This window comes from Passer domesticus, unplaced genomic scaffold (genome assembly GCF_036417665.1).
Source record: "Passer domesticus isolate bPasDom1 unplaced genomic scaffold, bPasDom1.hap1 HAP1_SCAFFOLD_135, whole genome shotgun sequence".
Lineage (NCBI taxonomy): Eukaryota > Metazoa > Chordata > Aves > Passeriformes > Passeridae > Passer > Passer domesticus.
This window is the reverse complement of record NW_026989927.1, coordinates 14,665-38,164: the sequence shown is the minus strand read 5'-3', so window position 1 is coordinate 38,164 and position 23,500 is coordinate 14,665. Positions and strand designations below refer to the sequence as shown.

The 23,500-nt window shown below is 47.5% G+C and overlaps 1 long non-coding RNA gene across 2 annotated transcripts; it reads right to left on the bottom strand.

The window, feature by feature from the left end:
* Positions 1–17,822: 17,822 nt before the first annotated feature.
* Positions 17,823–21,715, bottom strand: LOC135291852 (uncharacterized). Of its 2 annotated transcripts, XR_010354527.1 has the most exons (3): positions 21,463–21,715; positions 19,350–21,011; positions 17,823–18,064 (listed from the first exon to the last, which is right to left on the bottom strand). It is a non-coding gene; the product is annotated as an uncharacterized LOC135291852 (long non-coding RNA). The 2 variants fall into 2 exon arrangements; XR_010354526.1 differs by lacking the exon at positions 21,463–21,715 and having other exon boundaries at positions 19,350–21,452.
* Between the last annotated feature and the right edge of the window lie 1,785 nt (positions 21,716–23,500).

Sequence of the window (23,500 nt, the reverse complement as noted above, 5' to 3'; positions counted from 1 at the left end):
CGGGGGGGCAGTCCCTGCCCCTGTCCCATCCTGTCCGTGGGCATGTCCATAGGGATGGGATGGGATGGGATGGGATGGGATGGGATGGGATGGGATGGGATGGGATGGGATGGGATGGGATGGGATGGGATGGGATGGGGCGGGATGGGGCCTAGGCTGGCTGCAGGCACCAGGCCTGTGGCCCAGCTGCACCACTCACCGTCCTGCAGCGGCTGCAACTGCTCCGTCTCTGCAGGCTGCTGCACTGGGGCAGCTGCAGGGCCGTTCTTTTTCTTCCCCCGAAGGCTCCTGAACAGGCTGAGCACTTTGCTCGCCATCCCGCTGCCCGACCTCGAGGGACAGATGCCTCGGCAGAGGTCCGAGTCAGCGGTGCCGCAGTCGTGCCTTGCAGGCACCTGCGACAGGGAGGCCTCAGGAGGATGACAGGACAGCAAGTCCTGCCCTGTGTTCTCGAGGGCTCCTGCCACAATGACAGGAGACTCCTCGTGAATGATGGAGTTCACCAACTCCCACGGCCTGGCCACAAGTGCACCGGCCGCAGGGATGGGAGATGCCTCGGAAAGACTCCGAGTCAATGAGTCCTTAGGTCTGGCCGTGAGGCCAGCCGCAGGAGTAGCGCGTCGGAAAAGCTCCGGGTGGGCAATGAACGAGCTGGCTGTGCGAGGGATCCACACAGCACCACTCTGTCACGTCCTGTCCCGTCGCGTGCACCGAGCACTCTGGCGTGGCCGTGACGCTGCCAGCACCTATGTCAGCGCGTGTCACAAAGGGCTGCTGCCACAGCCTGTTCCACTGCACCGCACGGTGACCCTGCTGCACCGTGTCACAAGGGGCCCTTGGTGACACTGCCACGTGCCCCGGGGCCACCCCCTCCCCAGGCAAGGCGCCCCTGGTTGGAAGGAATCCGTTGCCCCGAGTGTCTAACACAGCCCTGGACACACCAAGGCCGGCCAAGTGCTCAGGGAAGGCCTCTCCATGTCTGTGCCCGGCCCGCACAGCCCAACTCGGTGTGGCCCTGCAGCAGAGCGGCTTCCAGCAAGCAAGAAGCAAACGCATCTTGCCAAGAGCTAAAACACACCAGCTAGGGAAGATGGCATTAATAAAGGCCTTGGAATTCACAGCTCTCTGAGAGACATTTGGGGTTCTCAGCTGGACAGAGATGATCCGGCTCTGTCCTGTGCTCAAAGCGGGGAACACACCCTACCACAGGTGCTTGGTTTGGTCTCCGCAGGCCCAGGCAGGTGCCAAAGCTGCTCTTGACAGCCTTCTCCCTTCCCACGCCCCACTGCCAAGTGCAAGGGGCCTCAGGGACAGAAAGGAGCGCAGGGAAGCAAAGGGAGACAGCTGCACCTACCTCACTGGGGGCTCCTGGGGAAGCACTTTGCTTGAGAAGCAAGCCCCTCTCTTCCAAAGGCATTTCCACAAATGCGCACATTTCCCGGGGAGCACCAACACACACTTCAGAAACTCTGGCAAGGCTGAATTCCTTCTGCTCCTTGCAGCCATGGCACTCCAGCTCCAGCTCCTCTTCCTTCCCCCAAGTCTGTTTCCATGGGTCCTTTCCGGCACGCAGCCCCGGGCCCCCTATAAACAGGAGCTGCCCGCTGCCTCCTCATGTGCCTGAACTCCTGCCTGCGCTCAGGGCAGCAAAAGCAGGCTGTTGCCAGCCAGGGAGCGGAGCCCTGTTCCCGCAGGAGGCTCTGGTCAGCCCCTTCCCCACTGTGCACGCAGCAGTTCTCCTGCCTGCCCAGAACGTTCCTGGCAGAGCAGAGCACAAGCTGGCCGGCTCTGGGCTCAGCACAGCCCAAACACAGGCGCACCCCAAACACAAAGCAGCAGCTGTTTTGCATCCATGCCCCAGAGAGATGGCAAGGATCCCCTGCCCCTGGGCTCACTTGCTTGCCTTTCTGACTGGCTCTGAGGCAGGGGCAGCGCTTCCTCGCTTGTGGGGAGAGCAGAGGCGCCGCAACCACATGCAGCGTGCAGGCACTGCCTGACAGCACTGCCTCCACTGGAATGCTCGCGCCTCTGAGCCTCTGCCACTCTGCTGCTGCTGCCGCTGCTGGTGCAGCTTCATTTGCTTTTTGGCACAGCCAGAGCTCACTGCTAGGCCACGCTGGTCTCTGGTTCTGCCCTCTTCCTGTCCCTGTGTAGGGCTGGAGCATTGCTGTGCTTTCAGGAAGCTTTCTGTGAAGACTTCCAGCATTGCAAGCTCCTTTGCCCTCGCTGGATGCCTGCCATGGAATCCCTGACGGCTGGCTTCAGAGCACACCCCAAGCCGGCTCTTCTAAAACCCAGGGTCACTGTCCCCCTCAGCGTGCTCAGCAACACCTTGAACTCCACGGCGCTGTGCAACTGGAGCAGCAGGATAGGGAGCTTTGCAGCCTGAGCTGCCCTTCTTCCTCTCTGTCCGTGCACAGAAGGCAGCACGGAAGAGAAGGGCAGCAGGGTTCCGCGTGTCCCCGGGCTCAGGTTTTGGGCTGCTTCAGCTCCATGGAGACGCGGGTAACGTGGAAAAGCCAAAGTCTTTATTAAGCAAAAGTGAAGGGAAGGGGTGAGCTGGGAGGTAAAAAACGGGGATGGGCAGGGCCTGAGGGCTGCAGGGAGGGAGATGCCAGCAGGGAGAGGGATGGCAGGAGCTACTGGAGCTTTCCACAGGCTCAGCTGTGAGCAGCTAGAGCTGTGCCTGGAGCTCCAGCTGGTTCCTTCTGCCGTGCAGCTGGTTCCATCTCCAAGGGGAACTGAAAATGGCTGAAGGAGGCCGCTCCATCCGATCCAGCTGACAAAGGAAGTGGCGAAGATCTGCTCTGGAATGTCAGCTGGATCCCTATGCTGGTGCAGGATGGGCTCTCCCCTGAGGGCGTGAAGAGCTGAAAGAGAGAGGAGCAGAGTGACGGCCAGAGGCCAGATTGAGGGAATGCAAGGAAAGCCTCCTGCCAGGGCCATCCCAGCCGGCTGTTGCCATGGCCAGGAGGGAGCGGCAGACACGGCCTTGGGCCAGAAGGTGCTGGCCACGGATCCCCCACGTGCCCCTGAAAGCCCTCCAGGCTCTGCCCCCGCCGCCCCTGGTCCGCACAGGGAGCAGAGCCCTGGGCAGCCCGGGCACGGAATGTAGCTGCGGGGCCGGCATGTGCAGCTGCCCCCGGCGGTCCCCGCTGGCCCGCGGCTGCCCTCACTCACCCTCAGCGAGGACCTGGAGCTCCTCCTTCTGCCCCGTCATGAGCGCTCCGGCCACCCCTGGCAAGACAGAGGCACAGGTGGCGGCCCCAGGCGGCAAAGCTGCCTGACACGGGCGCTGCCAGCCCCGGGGCCGCACGCCCTCCTCCCCGGGCAGGGCTCGGGCCGGGCCCCTGCCGCACGCTGCCGCCCCGGGGAGGGCTCGGCTGCGGGAGGGCTGCGGCAGCGGCCAGGGCTCGGCTCCGGCTGCCGGGGCAGCAGCCGGGCCGGGAGGCGGGGAGGGACGCCGGGCTCGTGGCTCACCCATGATGCTGACGGCCGTCTCTCGCAGGGACCTCTGCGGGCTCTGCAGGCGCGGCAGGGTGCAGCGCAGGTGCTCGGCCGCTGGGCTCTGCTCCTGAAACAGCTGCGGGGAGCGCTGGGAGGGAAGGCCCGGCGCGGGCTCTGCCCCTCGGCCGGGTGCTGCCCGAGCCGGGCACCGGCCCAGCCGGCTCGCACGTCCCAGGGCAGGGAGCGGCGTGCGGGGCGCAGGCTGGCGGCCCCGGGTGCGGCGCTGGGCAGGGGCACAGCTGCCAGCCCCCCACGCTGAGCACTGGGGCCAGGGGGCTTCTCCAGCCTGCTGCTGGCGCTGCCGGTCTCCGTCACATGAGCAATCCATGCAGGGTTCTCCAGCTAGGTCGGGTTTGTTGCAGTGATGGTATGCACTTATCCTCAGTTTCCAAAACAGAAAAGCAAAGGTGAGAAGAATAATAACTGGGATGATTTGATGCCCTGCTGCTATTTCTTCTGCCATATTGCTTTGAAAAGTTGGAGCAGTGAAATGGAGAGTTGGGAAACACTGCATTGGCTCTCAGGGCAGTTGAGAGAATAAAAGAAGGGCGGACTACTCTGTAACTATAATGTCTCAAAGCTTAGTAGGCAGGAATCCTGCATTGGAGTTCTTGTGGGGTTTTTTTGGGGTTTTTTTTTTTTTTGTTGTTTTGGTTTTTGTTTTTTTTCTTTTTTACCCTATGTTTTTATAACTAAAAGGTACAGTGTATTTTTTTTTTTTTTCATTTGTTTGTTTTGGTGTCCTGTTTTTGTGATCTATAGAAATCTAGAATCTCTCCTCTGGTTTTTTTTTGTTTTTTCTTGTGTAATCGACATTATGACTGACTGTGTAACTTCCTTGCCAGGCAACAAAAATTCCTATGCACTTTTTGTTGCAGTGCTGGTACCTGTGCCAGCTGTCTCATGCTTGTTATGTGCCCATAAGATGTTACAGGGAGAAGCTGTAGCCAGTGTCAAGGGATTGCAAGGAGGGGTGGAGGAATCAATCCTTCATTCCTTAGGAAGAAAGGAAACAGAAGTACTGAGATGAGTTGACACTACTTCTGCTGCTATGGGTTTATGGCACATTGTAATACAGTTATTTACAAGCAGGAACTCAGCAGGCTGTTAAAAAATGGCAGCAGAGGGCTGAATAAGTTAGCCCTCTTCATGAAAGACAACGGATTTACTTTGTCCCCAAGTTGGTAGGGATCTCATTCTGTGATAAGGTAAAGAAACAAATTGTGGGTAGAATAATTATACACACATCCACGTTGAGACAGTCTGACTGGCGAGGTATCTGGCTGTTGTGTAAGAATCTCTAACCAAATACTGAATTCTAATTGACTTTCACAAGTCAATTCATACTGGCTTTCACAAAGGCAGTTGTCAATGCTCTGTGGTTGAACAGCTTCTTGAATTAGGTGAAAGTCACTCACCATTCTGAGCAGACTGCATTCTGAAAGTACACATGAAACAGCTAAAAAATCCCATCAAATATAATTTAGCAGGGAAAGGATTTATAAAGATTTCATTGTAAATAAAAGCATGTTGTTCTGATTTTACTTTCATTGTTCTGTAAAATTAGGATGACTTATAAATAATGAATAAATGAATTTTTTTTATTGAACATAAATTATTTTTTTCTTTACAAATGGCTGCATAGATATGAATGACAGACTTCATTGTCAGGAAAACAAGAGGTTGCATAGAGCAAGGAGTTTCCAACAGTGCAAACCAGCACCAATCATTTTGCAAGTCAGGACAGCCTTCAATCACGTTTCTTTCCAAGTTTAATATTGGATGCTCTCATGACTGTTTTCTTTTCACGGGCTCATCTGGAAAATGTGGAGATCCTGAGCTGTTTACACCGACTAATCCCTCAGGCTAGGAAATAGAGCAGAAAACAATGCATGTGACAGACTCCTTAATCCTTCTTTGATCTCCATCTTTAATAGGCATCCTGATGGCACACAAGAAACCTGACTGCAGAGTGGTCATGCATACAGAGCACATGTCACTAGTTGCTCAAAAGTGGGCCTGTGGCTATTTCAGGCTGAGTGGGTGGGTGTTTTCTATATCACATGCATGTGACAGCTCTCTTCATGTAGTAGGTGAATGCAGTAACTGATGTTCCACCACTAACATTTGTTTAATGAAATCAAAGAAAAGGTTTTTTTCTTTACATTATTTGTTTCTATATATCCAACTCTGTATCATAATGGATTCTGAAAGCCATAGTGACTTCTTCATCTGCTGGGTTTTATTTTTTTTTTAAGAGTTCTAATAGCACTGTTAACACAGTTGAATTATTTCTCCATGTAAGAAATTTCACTCCATTTTCTGCTTTCCACATTTATTCAATTTATTTTCATCAGGTGCCAGCTTGCTGTCTGGGAAACCAGTCTCATTCTATATTGGTTTGTGATGAGGCCACAGGGCAAAACAAAGCAAAAAGAATAGGAAAAAAGTAGCCAAGAAAAGAGAAGCCCTTGACCTCCTTCCTCTATGTGGCAGCCTCGTTTGGCTGAAAGATAAGTGTTGTAGTATAGATGAAAGTAATTCCTCTAATACGAGAAGTATAAATTTATTTCTAGCTCCTCTCAGTGTGGAATTTGTGTGCTAGATTTGGATAGTTAACACTTTGTGATGGGAATCATGATTCAGCAGAAAATATTTTCTAGTTGAAAAACGCGCATGACCGATAGCTGGTGAAAACCCAACACAAGCAGAAAGTTTGTTTGGCCACCCTGTCTGAAGAGCCTCACTCCTGAGTGAAATTGGCAAAATGAAGCCAAGATCTTTCCAAAGGCTCGGGCCTGTTTATTGAAAGTCAAGACAAGTGCAGAGGAGAGCCCAGGGTGAGCCTGGGACCTGGGCTGCAAGTCCGAGTTCCAAGCTAACAATGCTGCGTGCTGCACAGGGTGTTTCCTTGGACACGGGCTGGACAGAAGGACCCAGGTGCTCAGCACCCGGGGCTTTTAAAGTCTCTTAAAGCCACAGGAGTGATGCACTCTCAATCCACCTGTTGCTTGCTCCTTGTCTTGGTTGTTGGTTGCTCCATAGAATGGTGCATCTCTGGCCAATCATTCCAGAGTTCCGAGGCTTCATTGGCTGCCTGCTCTTGCAATCATGTTTCATATTAATGTCATCATCTCCTGAGGCAGTTTTCTAGCAAATTCCCTCACCCAGATCTCACCACCCTTCCTCTACTGGGCATGCATTCCTATTTCAGCACATTTAATTCCGTAACTTATTACTCTATAACTTATTACCTAAATTAAGTATAACAATTGATTGCATTAATTAACAATTCATGACCCCGCCTACAAAAGCTAACTTTATTTATAACCCTACTGCCAAGAACTTGGAGCTCTGCTCCTGCGCCTTTCTTGGCAGGGCTCCTGGGGCAGCTGGTTACTGTGACAACACTGCCTGTTCTTCTGTATCAGATACAGGAGTGATGAGAGAAAATAATAAAACACAGTCTAAAGCAGAGCTCCTGAAGAAGGGACAGCCACAGTGTGTCCTTTTGTTGTTCAGAAGCTTCTCACCATCAGGGAAGGGAGCAAAACTGAAAGTTGGCCTGTGATGGAAACCACATCAAAACCTACCACTTTAAACCTGAACTGGAAATCCGATCATCCTCTTGTGGTATTCACATATTCTCTGGACAGAAAGAGACTTCATTCTCTGCCAGGATTTTCCTGAGAAGCTGTGAGAAAGATCAGAGAAAACAATTCTTCTCTTAATCTCTGCACCTGTTGTTGTGCACATGTGGAATGTGTTCTGGAGGTTGTTTACCAAAAGGTAGTTTCCTAATTGGACTCTGGTGCTGGTGTTGGATTCCTTGCCCAATTGGATCCAGTGTGTTCGACTGCCTGGCAATGGAGATGGGTTTTTCCTAGTAGTATAGTGTAGTAGTGTAATATAATATAGCATAGCTCAATAAAGCAATTCTTCAGCCTGTACTATACCATAATATTCTATAGCTCAATAAAGCAATTGCTCAGCCTTCTGCAATCATGGAGTCAAAGCACATTATTTCACCCGTTCGAGGGCCCCCTGCCACACAATAATCCTATAAGGATTGATCAATGGCCTTTAACAGAGAAAAATTAAATATCCTTAAGAGATTGGTAACAGAGCAATTATAGGTCCAAGATCACATCACACCCATGAATAGTCCCTGGAATTCACCAATATTCCTCATCCACAAGAAGACATCGGGCTCCTGGAGGTTGCTTCATGACCTGAGGAAGATGAATGGAATGACTGAAGACATGGGACCTCTTCAGCCTGGACTTCTTTCTTTAAAAATGTCACATTAAAAATGTGACTTTATGGTCTCATTTTTCAATGGGACCCTTCTGAGAGATATTCTTTGTTGAGAATAGAATGGGTTTTTCTTCCCTACAGGTTTCCAAAGACTAGTTTTACACTGTTAGGGATGATAGCACAAATTGTCATTAAGGCCAGAACAAGACTGTTCAGTTTAGCAAGTCAAAATTTGCAGTTATCTATTTACCACTGAAAAAAAGATTCTCTTGATTGGGCAATGCAAAATTCTGATGATTTACAATATGCATTGTTAAATTTTCCAGGAATTTGTTCTGTTCCTTACATGGCTCACAAATTATTGCAAGCAAAATTGAGTTGTAGAGAGGAACCTATGTTAAGTGAGGAACCTTTAAATGCAATAACTCTCTTCCCTGATGGATCTGGGAAAAGTCATAAATCAGTTGTAATTTGGTTGAACCAAACATCTAAAACCTGGGAATCAGATTTTCAAATAACAGAAGGATCTCTTCAGATTGCTGAGCTTGCTGCTGTGATTCAGGCTTTTCAGCTCTTCCCACAACCTTTTAATTTAATCAGAGATTCTGTTGCTAATGTGGTTAAATGATTAGAAGGATCAGTTCTAATGGATGTTAGTAACGACACTTTATATTGTTGGCTTTCCTGTCTTTATACATCGTTGCAATATAGAACTAATCCATATTTTGTTTCTCACATTGGGGCTCATTCTTCACTTCCTGGATTTTTAGTGGAAGAAAATGCGAGAGCAGACAAACTGACAATGGTTATTTCAAACACTTTGCCAAACATTTTTGAACAAGCAAAACTGAGTCATGTCTTTTTTCACTTGTGCAAATGTTTCCAATTTCTAAAAGTCAGTCTAAAGCTATCATCAATACTTGCCCTGACTGCCAGCTTGTGAGCCTTCTGTTTCTACAGGAGCGGTCAACACGCGGCGTTTGCAGAGCCTGCAGTTGTGGCTATCACTAAATACCCTTCCTTTGGTAAATTTAAAAATACTCATGTTTCAGTGGGCACATTCTCTGGTGCAGTTTTTGCTTCTCTTCACACAGGTGAAACAGGTAATCGTGCTTGTCAACATTTTTTGCAAGCTTTTGCTTCATTGGGTGTGCCCCAAAAAGTAAAAGTCAGCAATGGTCCTGCATATATATCTCAAAAATTTGCCACATTTTTAAAGGATTGGACTGTTTGTCACCATTCTCCCATACGTCAAGCAATTGTTGAGAGGACACATCAGACATTAGAACACATTCTTGATCAAGAATGAGGGGGGGAGTAGAGATCACACCACAGATGAGGTTGAACAAAGCTTTATATATTTTTAATTTCTTGAATTGCTCTGTTGCAGAACCTGATCCACCAATTTTTAGGCATTTTTCAAATAACACACAGGCAAAATGAAAAGAAAATCCCCCTGTTTTAATTAGAAACCCTGGGACAGGACAAATTGAAGGTCCTTTCTGATTAACCACTTGGGGCAAAGGGTATGCTTCTGTCTCTACAGGTGCAGGAATTAAGTGGGTCCCAGTGAAAAACATCAAACCATATCACACCCCAGAAGGTGTTGATGAGTCCAAGACTGTAGAAGCAAGTACGCAGACGTGAGCTGAACAGAGGGATCACGGGTCACACCTGACGTTTCTTGTTCATTGCTGGGACCTGCAAACTCTGATTTTATACTGTTTATAAATGTGTCAATTGTTGGTTTTGTAGAGCTTTTTTGGCAAAAGTGTGGTTTTTGTTTTGTGACGTTATAGATCCCCTCTATTGGGTTTTCAAGGGTGAAGTTTTTATTAAAGGTCAAAAGCAAAGTTTTTAAATTGAGGAAGATATGGGAGGATCTTTTGCCAAAAATTAGCTGACGAAAAGAATGGAGCAAAATTGAATGATACACTGATGTTGGTTGTTTTTAATTGTTTAACAATTTAACAAACTAATGCCAATATCACTGCAATAACACAGTGATATTAAACAGATGTTAACATCTGTTTAATATCACTGTTAAACAGATGTTAAGATTGTTGGGCATGCTACCCTTTGAAATAGAACAGCTGTTGATTTTTTCTTTTTCCTGGCACATGGACATGGTTGTGAGGAACTTGTGGATTGTGTTGCGTGAACCTGTCTGATCATTCTGAATCCATCCACAAAAACATACAAAAGCTGAAAGATTTGACAGCTCCAATTAAAGAAGATGCTGGATCCTGGTTAGATGATTTGTTCCAAGGATGGAGCTTTGCACCTTGACAAAGGGAACTTTGGAAGATAGGTCTATATGTGTTGGGTGTTTTGGCAGTGATACTGTAGTAATACCTTGCATACCTCAGTGTGTGCCACAAATGATGGACAAAACTATCAAAGAAGTGTTTAGCATATAAGAGACATAGGTAGGAAATGGATTCACAGAGAGTTCTCAAAATCTCACAGAGGTGGTGGATGAAGGTATTGACATAGAAGAAGGTTTTGAATTAAGACCTTGGAACAGGTGAGACTTCTTCTGACAATGACTTGTAATTGCTATCAGACATGACTTATGCCCTTTGAACTGACTGGACTTTCACAACATTAAAATTGCTGTGTTGTAAAATAGCAAGGCTTAATGTGAGCAAAAAGGATGCTTTAAGCAAGTAAAAAGCAGATATACTATAGTAAAGCTATGAAACGCAAGGCAGTTAATAAATGACACGGTTATGAAGGGTTTTTTTAGTCAGAAGGTTTTGGGAAAGCTGCAAAAGGCAGGGCTTAAAGACATAAGAACTGCGATTAGAGCTAAGCAGCAGCCATGAGATAAGTCAGCAGCAAAATTACATAAGACGTAAAAAAGTAAGGACAAATGGAACAATGGTCTTTGTATTAAAACTTGGCTAGAATAATTCCCTAAGCTACAGAAAAGTATATCTAGTGAGATATTAGGAACTTCTGAGCTTAATAATGGAGCTCTGTGCATTGTGCTTTAAGGCTTACAATGGGTATTTCATTCCAAATAAGCAAGCACTCTTTGAACAAAAGGTACCTGTGCTTCTAGGGGTTGGATAGAACTACTGTCAATATTCTTTTGCTTTGTGGGATTGGTCAAAAAAGTTTACTTTTTTAAGGTAAGGTAACATTAAGTTCTTTGTGTACTGCCAGGGATGTGAGCTGCTGGCATCTTCCCATTGTCATAACCATGTAATGAGAGTGGAAACCAAACAGCTGGAAAACAAACAGCTCGAGGCGTGTTCCTCAGCATTCCCGTCCCGTTCATGGATTGACACAGACCCCTGGCCAGCAATGCTCTCCTCTCAGGAAATGTGGAGGGACATGGAGTTATTCAGCTTTGTGAAGAACAGGCCCCAGGAAGACTTTAGCTCCACTTCCCAAAACTTCAGGGTGGCTTTGAGGAAAGTGGGAGACAGCTTTTTTAACAGGACCAGTTACAATAGGATGTGGTCTAATATTTTAAGGAATAGATTGTAAACAAATCAAGTTCTTATATGAACTGTCCATGAGGTAGGTAGACTTCAGGATGCTTGTCTGTGGTTTCCAGTGTCCACTGAAGTGTATTTTAGGCAGCTGAATATCATAGGTTTATTATACTGTTATATTATTTACTGAAGAGTCAAAGATGCACCTTCACAACAACCCCTTTTTCCCCTTTTTTCTTTGTATAATAAATAAAAATAAGGACAAAACATGGGTTTTGAGCTCTGCCTGAGTCTCTTTTTCACTATGAGAACCTGAGAAAAACCTCTTCTGGATGAGGCTTTTTTCATTTCTCTCAATGGAAAAAGAGAATCTAGGTTTAATAATATCTTTTTCTTTACCAGCCAAGTTCATGGCTTGATCAGGATCATGAGCTTGGTTGGGGGAAGTTTTTTGTATTTATACTTTAAAAACAAACTTTTACTAATATCTAGTGCATGAAAACTTTAGACATGAATAACAATGCAAGCAATCCACCCTTCTCCCCTTGTTAAAAGTTATACATTTTGTTAGTGATTTAATAGATGACTTTTAACTTTTAAAATGTGTCTTGGTTTGAAATGACAGATGTCTGCTGAGGAAGGCAGAAACCTCCACGGAAATGGAAAATGTGAAACCCCTCCTTACAAATTGTTGTAGTTTTGAAATTAAGGGGGCCTCTCAGGCAAAGATGCGGGAGCAGGAACAATAGTTCTTTATTAGAGAAGAAAATAAAAGTCAAATAAACAATGCAGTAATACAAAACAACACTGCCAGAGTCAGAATACAACCTGACACCTGTCAGCGATTGAGAGAGACGGAAGACTGACTCAGTGATAGAATCCAATTTTATTGTGGGATACAAACACTTTTATATTATATACTACTTCAGGGAGACTAGTAATGTGTACTACAATGATTAGGTTAAAACCACATACACAAACTTATGCATATAACAACATCTCCTGCTTGCAGAGTTTAATGGGATTTTCTTTTTCTGGTAAACCTCTTTGATTTAATCTTCTTGCAATCTAAGTCTAACTTTCAAAGTTCCATTTGCTTTTGCCAAGGCATCCTGTTATCAAATCTCTTATGTTAACCCGGTCCAAAGTCCATCCTCTGCCTTGTGTCCTCCAACACTCCAACAGACACCTGTTGGTCAGGGGTTGGTAGCAGTCCAATTGGAATGGTGGCTGCCGTCCTCCTGGAGTGTCAGGTGTGGTTCTGTTGAAGCAGTGATCCTGTAGAAAGGTGTAGTCATCCTCTGAAGATCCAGTGGTGGTGTACATGGGTCTGGTCTTCCTCTGGGAATCCAGTGGAAAAGGCAGCTGCTCCTCTGGGAATCCAGTGGAAAAGGCTGTCCTGGTGTCCAAAATCTCAGATTATATCCAGTTAGGAATGCTTGGCTCCTCCCTCTGGGCAGAGCTTCTCACAATGTGGGATGATGTAGTTTTATCAGTCATGCTGTGGCACTCAATGGCCCATTAACACAGATGTGTCCCCAGAGGGAGGATTGGTCATGGAAGAGATAAAGAAAACTGCCCAATTAAGAGAAGATAACAGAGCCACACCTCTAACAGATGGCAAATAGAATACACACATTACCTTGCAATCTAGGACAAAATGATGACAAGTGGTAGAACTTCAGTGAAAGAACTTTGCAGCAGTAATTTGGTTATGACAAATTGATATTTTTTTTAAATGAGTATTTTAGTGGATATCCCTTGGAGCTTAACTATCCTTCTTGAAACAAGGCAATAATAATTAGTAGGAGTACTAGGAAAACACATATTAATAGACACACTAAGGCTTCCTTGATGAACAGCAGTTATTGCCTGAAGAAGAAATAGCACATTTTCCCAATCATAGGCCTATTGATTTTGGTCCTAACAATCGCAAACAGTCATAATGAGTATTGTACAATGAACTCTAAGGCATATTTTACAAACAGTTGTACATTTTTCTAACTTTTGTGTGATAACCCTTCAGTGTGTTTATTAGAGTTTTTGAAACATGACAGCCTTGATTTGAAAAGCATTGTAGGGCAATGTTGGCTTTCTGTTGGACTTGGTGAGAAAGTGGCCCTCTCTCAGCTGCTGTGAAATGACCGTGGCATGTGGCCAGCAGCATCTTTTCAGGACGGCTTGCTTGCTATTGCTGACACGGCCACACACCCTGGCACGCTTCTTTCCACTGTATTTTGTTGGTTGGGCCCCCGCAGGAGCTTTTCCCACACTCTGCTTCTGGCTTTGGTGTCTGCAGCTCTTCTCAGATCCGACCTTGGAGGCAGGCTCGAGGCAGGGCCACTCCCGATGCAGACACGCTGGGCTCCAGGGAGGGGTGATTTTGGAGCCAGCCCACTCGGTTTCTGTGGTGATGGGAATTGCGGCGGCCCCGGTGCGAATGGTGGGGGGCGATCTCAGCGGCCACGTGGCACGGTGTAATGGCTGTGGAATTCCCCTGTAACCCGGGAGGGCTCAGAGCGGCTGCATGGCATGGTGTCCCCGGGGGGGAACAGAAGCGTTCCCCACATTGTCTGCTCCCCCAGGGCAGGGCGGCGTGGTGTTCCCGCCCAGGTCGGCTGCCGGGGCTGTGGCGGCCGCCGTCTCTCCACGTGTCTGGATTGTGCAATCGGCGCCACCGGCCCTCTGGACGACATCGGTGTCCTTGGCTCGGGCAGCCCCCGGATGGTCTCCGTTTTCCAGGATTCCCCCACTCCCTGGGGCTGTGCTGGTTCCCACACATGCTCCACATTGGTCAGCCACAGTTCCAGTAGCAGAGCACGTTTTCACAGCAGCCGGGGCCTGCCGGCTCCCGCGGCAATGCCAGCTCGCACACAGGGTGGAAGGAAGAGGCGGCTGCGCTGCTGCCCTTCCCCCTTTGCCTTTCATAATCCAGCTCTTTAATAAGTCCAGAACAAGTGTCCATGGTTTTATAATACCGATGGCTGCATCATCGCCAAATGAGACTGCCTCAAATATATTTTGTCCAGCCCTCTCCCAAAAGGGCAAATCTAAAGCATCCCCTTTTGATACGTGCACCTCATGGTTTTCGCACCATGTGAATAAAGCTTGTAGAGCTCGCTCATCGTGGTTTATTTCTCTTCTTTGAAAGAAGAAAATCAGTACCTTCATTACAGAGTTTTCTGATCCTGACATCCAAGCTCCCATGGTCTCCTAAGTGATTCCAGTCCACAAAAACAGGGCTAGAAACCTCGCAGCACTTTATGCTACTTAGCAAAGTCCCAGGTTTTCAGCATATCAGCTCTGTCACCATTCCCAGCTCCCAGGCTGTATTTCTCCAGTTCCAAACACCAATTTGGGCCTGTTGCTCTTGTAATCTGGTTCCCACACCATTTACCAGCTCTTACACTGCTTGTAATCCGGTTGTACACCGATTTCCAGCTCTAACGCCGTGTGTCTCCTTTGCTCTGTGCTTCTGAGTTCTTATCACTCTGGGGTTCACCACGTGTTAGGTCACTTCTGGGGGTTGTGGGTGCAGGAGACAGAGATCACTCAGCCCCGAGGTTTGTGTGGCACAGAGAGGGTTTATTTCCCAGCCTACCCCTCATACAGAGCATTTGAAAGACCTGGTCTGCATATTCTCATTGGTCTGAACTCCACACCCCCTCGGCATCTGGCCGCTGAAATGCTTGCAGCTTCCTAAGAGATCTGACTGGGGGAAGCCCCTGGCAGTCAATCCCGGGGCTTGGCAGCAAGCTCATCTCTGACATTTGGAAGCACCAGCCAATGGGTGCCTTCTTTCTCTTCAGTTCTGTTAGGTCTCGGTTTGGTTTCAGTTATGTCAGGTTGAGACTAAAGGCATAAAAAGGGTGCCATGTTTACAATAAAGGGATCTCCTTTGGATGCATGAGGGGGTCTGTGTCACTTTGTTCCCCACTGCTGCATCCAAATCTGCCTTTTGGGAGTGCTAATTCACTAAACAGTCACTATACACAAACAAGGCATGGGCTATAATTCTCAAAAAACTTAGAATTGTCTCAAGGCGTTTTGTTTTGTTTTGTTTGTTTGACAGAAAACCTACTTTATGTGTGAGGTAGAGAGTTCTATCTTACAGACTGCCTTAAAAGAAGAGATACTGGAACCCCACCAGATCAGATCAATCAAAGCACTCCTAATCTATTAGTAAGAATTAACAAGGTCTGAACTTATATTTTCTGTCTCAAGACTTTGTATGTACATCCATCCACACAATACCACTGTGATTAACCACACTGACACACAGGTTTGCATAAAGATTATTTTCCCAAATACATTGGAGTATGGTAGAGCAAAAGAAAACCTTGATTGCAGTGTCTAAAGACATTGCACGTGGTTAAACATTCCCTTTCTCTTCACAGCTTTAAATTAAAATTTACACCTTTATAAATAAAGGTACTATAAATAAAGGTCCTAGAGGTTCCCATGAACTCCACAGATCTTTGAGAGGTGTTTGAAGGCTAGGTCTGTAGACACAAAAGTGCTTCATTAGCAGGTTTCAGCTGCAGAGTTTTCTGGCTATTTGCCACCTGTCACTTCTGTTTACAGTGTCTATAGAATCATTTTCATGCTGAAAATCACTAACAACTACCTTCCATATTTATTCATGGTTAAGCACTCATGCCAGCTCCTGTTGAAGTCAAGAGCAGGTTTCTGAAAATAGCACGAATAGGATTAAACCTAAAATGTCTGCCACTGCTATCATTGAAATATGAATTTGCATGTTTTCTTAATTTTCAACCAAAATACAACCATGGCTTTCAATGTTGGGTTTTTGCAGATAGTATGCAGATGTAATAATCACAGAACTGAGGTCATTTGACATTACAGAAAGGTTAAAAACTAGGCATGGGAAGGTCATCACGAGAAATTCTAACTGACAAAAAATTGTTTGTCCTGCAACCTTGAACTCATGTCCTTATACCCTTCCCAAAAGAAAACCTATTCATTGAAGATGCATCCCAAAAACATGTTGAAATTAGGCTCGTGATTCCCTCAGGGAGATAGGAGGTAATATTTTGCTGCAGCCAAAAGGTTATTAGAAAAAAGTACGAAAGTTTTTGGTGCTAGGTGGTGTTAGTTCTGGTTTGCATTTGTTCCAGTTAATTTCTTGGGTGTTGCTGAAGCTGGAAAAGGGGCAGGGGTGAACACCAGAACAAAAGAGAAGTAGGAGAAGAGGAGAGGGGACAGAAAAGTAGGCTGTCAGGAGAGAATAGAAGTTGCCTAGCACCCAGCCAGAGGGGAAGGGGACAGGGATCACCCAAGGCTGTGAAAAGCAATCAAAAACAGCATTGTGTTGGTGTGTGTGTATGTTCAGCTCTCAGGAGACAGAGATACACAGCCGGCTCAGTTGAATCCTTACTAAGAAGAAGGTTCTCTTTTACTTTAATGACTTTGTCTCCATTTAATGGTAAATAAGAGTTTGTTTATTTCTAACACCTCTCTCCCAGCAGCTCAGAGCAGCATTGCACAGTGCTTGCTGTGCTCCAGAGAGCACAAAGCAGGCTGGCCTGGTGGCCCTGAATATTTCTGCAGAACACTCTGCATTTCACACCTTTGCTGTGGCTCAGGGCAGAACTGCAGGCCTGCAGGCGCTTCCTGGCAGAGCTGTGGGAGGCACTGGCTCCTGCAGATGTGAGCTGCCAAGCTGTCAGTGCCTCAGGCTGGCCTGGCTTGCCCTGGCAGAAGTGCCGTGCCTGAAGGACGCTGCCCTGTGCTCCAGCCTGCCCAGCAGCCCGGCTCCCTGCGCCGCTGCCCAGAGTGCTGCACACACTGCTGCCCTTTGCCAGGAGTCACAGGGCAGCCGGCACAAGAGTAGGAATCCTCAGCCAGGCCACCGGCCCTGGGCTGCCCCTGGCCTTTCTCTGCTCCTGGGCAGACTCCAGACGGCCAATGCCTCCAGTCTGGGCTGTGCCCAGCACGGCTACGCTTCCCCTCGGGAGCAGCCAGCTGCCAGCTGGGCTCTGAGAGCGGAGGATTCGCCCGCTGCCAGGAAGAGGCACCCAGGGCCCGGCTGCTGCCTCCTGCAGCTCCAAGGGCCTCCTTCCAGCCTGCCTCTGCCCAGGCTCAGGCTGCTCCGGGCTCTGCCAGGCCTCTGCTGGGGCTGCACCCCGGCCAAGGCCGGGCCCGCTCTCACCTCACAGGCGCTGCCAGCTCTGCACCAGAGGAGACCTTTCAGAGCCCCCGCTCTGATCCTTCTGCTTTCTCACTTGAGCAAGGCTCTCCTTCCGCCAAAGAGATTGCACTTGGGGATACAAATCCTAGTGGCAGGAACAAAATGTTCTCAAGTCACAGCTGCAGGCCTGAATATGCACAGGATGTTTTGGCTACCCCACTCCTTTGGTTTTCCTGCAAATGCCATTGCCCTTTCTGCCTGCACTAGAAATACCACAGCTGGGCAAAAACGGGCCAGTGGGTCATATTGCAAAGGCAGTGTGGTCTGGAGAGGATGAATGAAGAAGATTCTTCCCCACTTACAAACCATACAAAAGAAGCCAGAAGCGTGACTCAGCACCAATAAAAAACAAGGAAATGTTGTGTTTTCTGAAGAGATCAGAAGGAGAAGAGTCTTCTAAATGAGTTGATGTTCCAGAAACTTTATTTAAATCCAATCCAATCTACAATCCTATTCTACAAAACTCTTCAACAATCCTACTCTACAATCCTACTCTACATTTCTAATCTAAATTTCTTATGAAGATAACATCTTCAAATTATTGTTAAATTCTTGTCTCCTAATACTTCTTTTTCTTCTTCTTCGATGAAATGGTGAGTGGTGCCAGGATGGGGGCTGGTTTGGAGGATGTTACAAATGGATGCTGTACACAGGAAAAAGAAAAAGAAACAACAAAGAAGAGTGGTGAACCATGACTTTCCAAGCTCAGTGCTTCACTGGCTCCATGAGGATTCCTCTAGTTCCTACAAAGACCCAGAAAGTAGAACAATGGGACCATCTGCACCTCCATCTTTATGTGCAGGACCTTGCCATCACCGGCAAACCTGGCCCAGACTCCCACTCATCTGTTTATTGTCATGTCTTTGTCTTGCTGGGATTTTTGCACTGACAGTGCTCTAGAAATGCTGCTTTCAATCCTTGGAGTTTCTTCTTTTCAGGAAACTCCAAAGCCTCACATTGGTCCTTGTCTTTGAACAACAGGCACTGGGCTGATTCCCACAGGGAGACAGAGCAGTGTCTACCTTTCCATGCCCTGCCCCTCCTGTGCTGGATGGCACCTTCCATCCCATCAGGGACAGCCCAGTGGCACTGGGTGCTGCACTTCCCTCTCTGCCACACAACCTGGCAGTAACCCTGGGGCAGCTTCTATCTGCTTGAGCGTGCCAGGCAGCAGATGGGGCTGGGACAAGTCCCTCTCAGCTCTCCCTGTTTGCGTGCCAGAAACCTCCAAGGGTGGGCTGGGGGCACAAACCAGGGCCCCTCAGAGGCTCACAGTGAGCCCCCCACAGCCCCTCCTGCCCACAGCCAATCTCTGACCACTCAGCCAGCCTGGCTTCCTTGGGTTCCTGCACCACCTTTGCATGTCTCTGTACCCTGCATTGCTCTACTTCAATTCTTTTGCCATTGGATAAAATGGAGCACACCACCAAATTACAAAACAGGGCAGCAGAAGCAGTCAGAGGACAGAGCACCTCTCCTCTCAGGAAATGTGGAGATTGGTGGAGTTATTCAGCTGTGTGAAAAACAGGCCCCAGAGAGCCACTTGTTGCCACCTTTCAAGACTTTGGATTGTTAGAGTAGGTCGAAGGAAGAAATTGTTTACTCATGGCATGGTGCCACCCTGGCACAGGTTGCCCCAAGAGCTTGTAGTTGCCCCATCCCTGGAACCATTCCAGCTCGGGTGGCAAAGGACTCTGAGCAATGTGATCTCTTTAAAGATGTCCCTGCTCATTACAGGACACTTGCACCTGATGACCTTTACAGGGCCCTGCCAGCCCAGCCCAGTCTAGGACTCCTCACCGTTTTCATTTGAAGAGCACCAAGAGTGGAGGTGAGCAGGAAGGGGGCTCATCTGATGCCTTGGACTTCCATGGAGGAGGAGCCCATCCCTCACACCCTGTTTCACCTGCAGCCCCTTTGCATTTTACCTGCAGGAGCTCCTTGGCAGACCAGCGCTGCTCCTCGTCTGTCTGCAGGCAGCAGCTCAGGAAGTCACGCAGCCAAGCTGAGAGGAGCTTGGGATGCAGCAGCTGCGGGGTTCCTGTTGAGGCTATCATGAATTTAGCCTGGAGAAAACGGAAACACGAGGCTCCACCTGCTGCTTTCACATCTGTAACTGCTCTCCCAGGTCCCACTGTTTAACCCCTGTTCTTCAGTGGCAGTTTTTGCCCTGGCAGAGACCCAGAGATGCCTTTCCTTCATCTACAAAAAACCCAAACCCCAACGCAGCCACAGCTTTTCCAACATCCCTCAGATCTTGCCATGGCTGCTGATTTCATTGACCTACTCAGTGGGAAGTACATCAACAAAAGCACATCTGCTTCTCTGAGGATTCACACCTGCTTGACAGGCTTTTTGGAAGAGGGACTTTGCTATACTAATTCCAAGGATTAGTATATGAAAGGCATCACTGCAGTGCTTGTTGGTCCCTTAAGCACAGCTGCCATAGAACAAAACCCATCAAGATTTTTCTCCTGTTCTTGAAACAATGGTAATTGGAAGGAAAGAAAGGAAATTCATCAGTCAATCCCCAGGTAAGGCAACTAACACCTACAATCTCATATTCCACACAGACACATTAAGATGCCTGCAGAAATGTGTTGGGATGAAAATGCCTGCTTGGACGCACAGGAAACACCTGCAGCTCTGTCGCTCAGCAGTCGGAAAATTTCAGCTTCCCTTATGCAGCAAAAGAAAAGCTTTTCATGGTCAGAAGAAGGAGAGGTGCCACCCCTATGGTCACTCTCTGCTCATTTGGATACTCAAGTCAATGCATTAATGGTAGGCCCATCCCAGAAAGTGCCAGGAAACGCTGGGAGGTTTTGGCAGGCTCTCCACATCACCAGCTGCTGGCTTGGTGACATGGAGAATGTGGCTTGAACTGTGAGAGAAACATGGTCACTGAGTGTTTCAGCAGCACTGCAAAGAAGCAGAAGAGACTCTGTGGTCTCTACACCCTCCTGCCCAGGTTTCAGGCAACCTTCCCAGCAAGAAGAAACTGCACAGGGGATGCAGTCCCTCTCTGAAAACAACAGTTTTAGAAACTCTGTTTGGTTTGGGTTTTCTTCCTTCATTTCTGGAAGGATAAGAGTAGTTCTAAGATTCTTGTTTCATGTTATTGGGGCCATCTACACAGACAAAAGAACTGGAACCACTTATTACCCAAAGGCAAGTGTTGCCTGAGAATGGAGTTTGTTTGCATGTGGTAAGGCTTGAATTCCCCCACTCATGCAACCAAAACTACAGCAGATGCTGATGTGTTGCAGGGACATTTTTAAAAGGGCACCGTTGTGGAAGTAATGCCAGCAGATGGCAATGGGATTTTGTCCAATGGCACACAGAACATGGGACAGGTGAGAAAGACAGCGGGATCAGTGAGGATTTGCTCCTTACCGAGGTAGGACTCTGGTTCCAGTAAAAAGGTTCTTGTTCCACCATTTCAATTCCCATAATTCCAAAAGACCATATGTCCACTTTGGGGCCATATGGTTCACGTGTCACCACTTCAGGCGCCATCCACCAAGCAGTCCCTGCTAACAATCTCCGTGTATTCTTCTAAGGGGTGAGCTGAGTAGGGAGGCCAAAATCGGCTGAGGAGAAAGCAAAACAACTGTTGTTATTTTATTCTGTGCAATTAGGAAACTAAGCAATAGAATTCCCCAGTGGAAGTTTGAGAATGTGCTGTTGAATCTCCTGGACAACTGTGCCTACTCTGTTTTCTCAGGTCTTTAGCCAAGGATATATGGCATTGGTGACTTAAAAAATCCTCACATTTTTTTACACTACCTCCAGCAGCGGCTTTTGTTCGTTGGAAGCTTTAGACCTGTAGCTCCCTCCCTCTGGAAGGGACACACACAGAGCAACACCACTCTTGACTGCTTGTTCCTTGTCATGCCTCTGTACACATTGCAGCCATGTCACCAGCTCACAGGGAGTGTCCCTGCACTGCCACCAGCACCATTTCTGGGGAGCTGGCAGTCACTCCAAGCAGCCCCACACCCACATCCCTGGAATGTTGCACCTGACCAAGAATACACTGACCCAGCTTGACAGAGCCGTCGGTTCTGAGAAGGATGTTGCTGCTCTTCACATCTCGGTGGATCACATGGTTGGAGTGAAGAAAATCCAGTCCTTGCAGGCACTGAGAGAGGAAACAGAAACAACATGGCAAAAACTAAGTGATGTGATTTTATTACAAAAGAAAGGACAGAAAGAATCAAAAAAGATTCCCTTTCCCCAGGGGAATGGGGGATAATGGCAGAACACAGCTTCCTTTGAGAGGAAGAGCTTGCTGCTGCAACACTTGCAGAGCAGGACCTTTCTAAGGAAAGGCGTGTCAGCCTTTGAAAGAGCAACAGCACCTGCTGTTGTAGACTGTCCCCTGCACCCCAGCCAGGATGACTGCTGCTGCAGGGGATGTGCTCAGAAGCAAACAGCGCTTTGGCTGCACTCCTATCCTTTTTAGCTGAGGACTGAGAGAAACGAGTCTCTCTCTCTTCCTTTGCTGTTCCTTTCAAATCCTGCCAGCAGCACCTTTGCTCTTACAGACAAGGAATGCAGTGAAGACAGGCAAAAGTTTAGAAAGCAAGATGGAGAAGAGCAAATACATGAGGCAGAGCAAGAACACAACAGCAGGAGATAAGAGTACAAGAACTGAGTTCAGTGAGTGCAGGGGCACTGGCAGCCATTTCACCTGAGATGTTTCTACTTGCCCACAGCATAGCAGCAACACACAAACAAAGCTTGGCACATAAAACCTCTCCTGTTCTGAGCCCCTGTTTCCCAGACAATCCTGCCCAAGCCCTCGGCAGCACAGATGGGATTGCTGACCTCCCGACTGATGGCTGCCATCTCCTCTTCAGACAGGTAGCTCTTGCTGATGACATTGCTCAGGGTGCCTCCATCCATGTACTCCATAACCAGCCAGAATTCCTCACCCAGAAGGTAGCTGAAAGAAGGAAACAAGGGCGTGGAGATAAACATGCATGGCTACGTTGATATTTTCTTTCCAGGTTTCTTGTTTCCAAGTGCCTTTGTGACCAGGACAGAATCAAAGGAATAGACATTCCCTCTAGGCTGTGCATTGTTTGCAGTCTCTGCAGTCTCAAGGAGTAAGGCACAGCTGTGAAAAAGGACATGGCTTAGATGGCCTGCAAGCAAAAAGTGCACTTTAGTAACAGCCCAGATAAAAAACCTGTCAGGCATGGTGCTTCTGGAAATAAGCACCTAGTCTTCCTGGCATACATAGCAATGGCAAAGAGGGGAAAGGATCTAAGGGAAATCCACTTTAGGATGGATCAGCATTGAAGAAACTTTAAAAAATCAATCCTGAAAAACTGTGGAGGCAGTGAACTTCAAGGGTATTGACTTAGTAAGATACAGCCGATCCAGCTGATCCAGATTTTGAATAATTTTTAAACTATGTGTGCCTAGGAAGACTCATGCAAACATGATGCCATCTCTTCTCATCCATTGGAGATGAGTAGAGAAATATTCATAAATAATAATTAACAGCTCTACTTTCTGACACTGACCAAAGTGAGTTTTTAACCTCTCATGTTTGCTCTATGTAAATGCACATTCGTGGAATAAGACCATGACCTGTCACATGTCTAAAGAATTCACAACACCATCCTCACCCTTTCTATCATTTCATCATTTCAGGGCACATGGGATAGAAGAGGAAAAGAAATGAAATGTGACCATGGCAGTGACTTAATGGGGGGAGTTCTGGGGCACTGATGTGCAAGGAACTCCAGATGAAATCAGCACCTTGGGCAGGAGTCCTCCTCAAGCATGAAATGCATCTCCTGGACTATCTGTGGCCTTAGTTTCCCCAGGAAAAGGACAATATCTTGGTACTCTGAAATTCCAGCTGCTGCCTGTATATATTTAGACTGGTACAAGTCCAATTCCAAATAAAATTGAATATAACTGCACAGTTTAAGAGGCACTTCCTCAAGCAAGGAAAAACATCCCTCCCAATAAAAAGAAAAATTCCTGATGAACAAACATCCATCTTTTTCCATGTGGACTGTAAAGCACCAAAGCATGTCAGTGGACACCCTCCATGTGCACA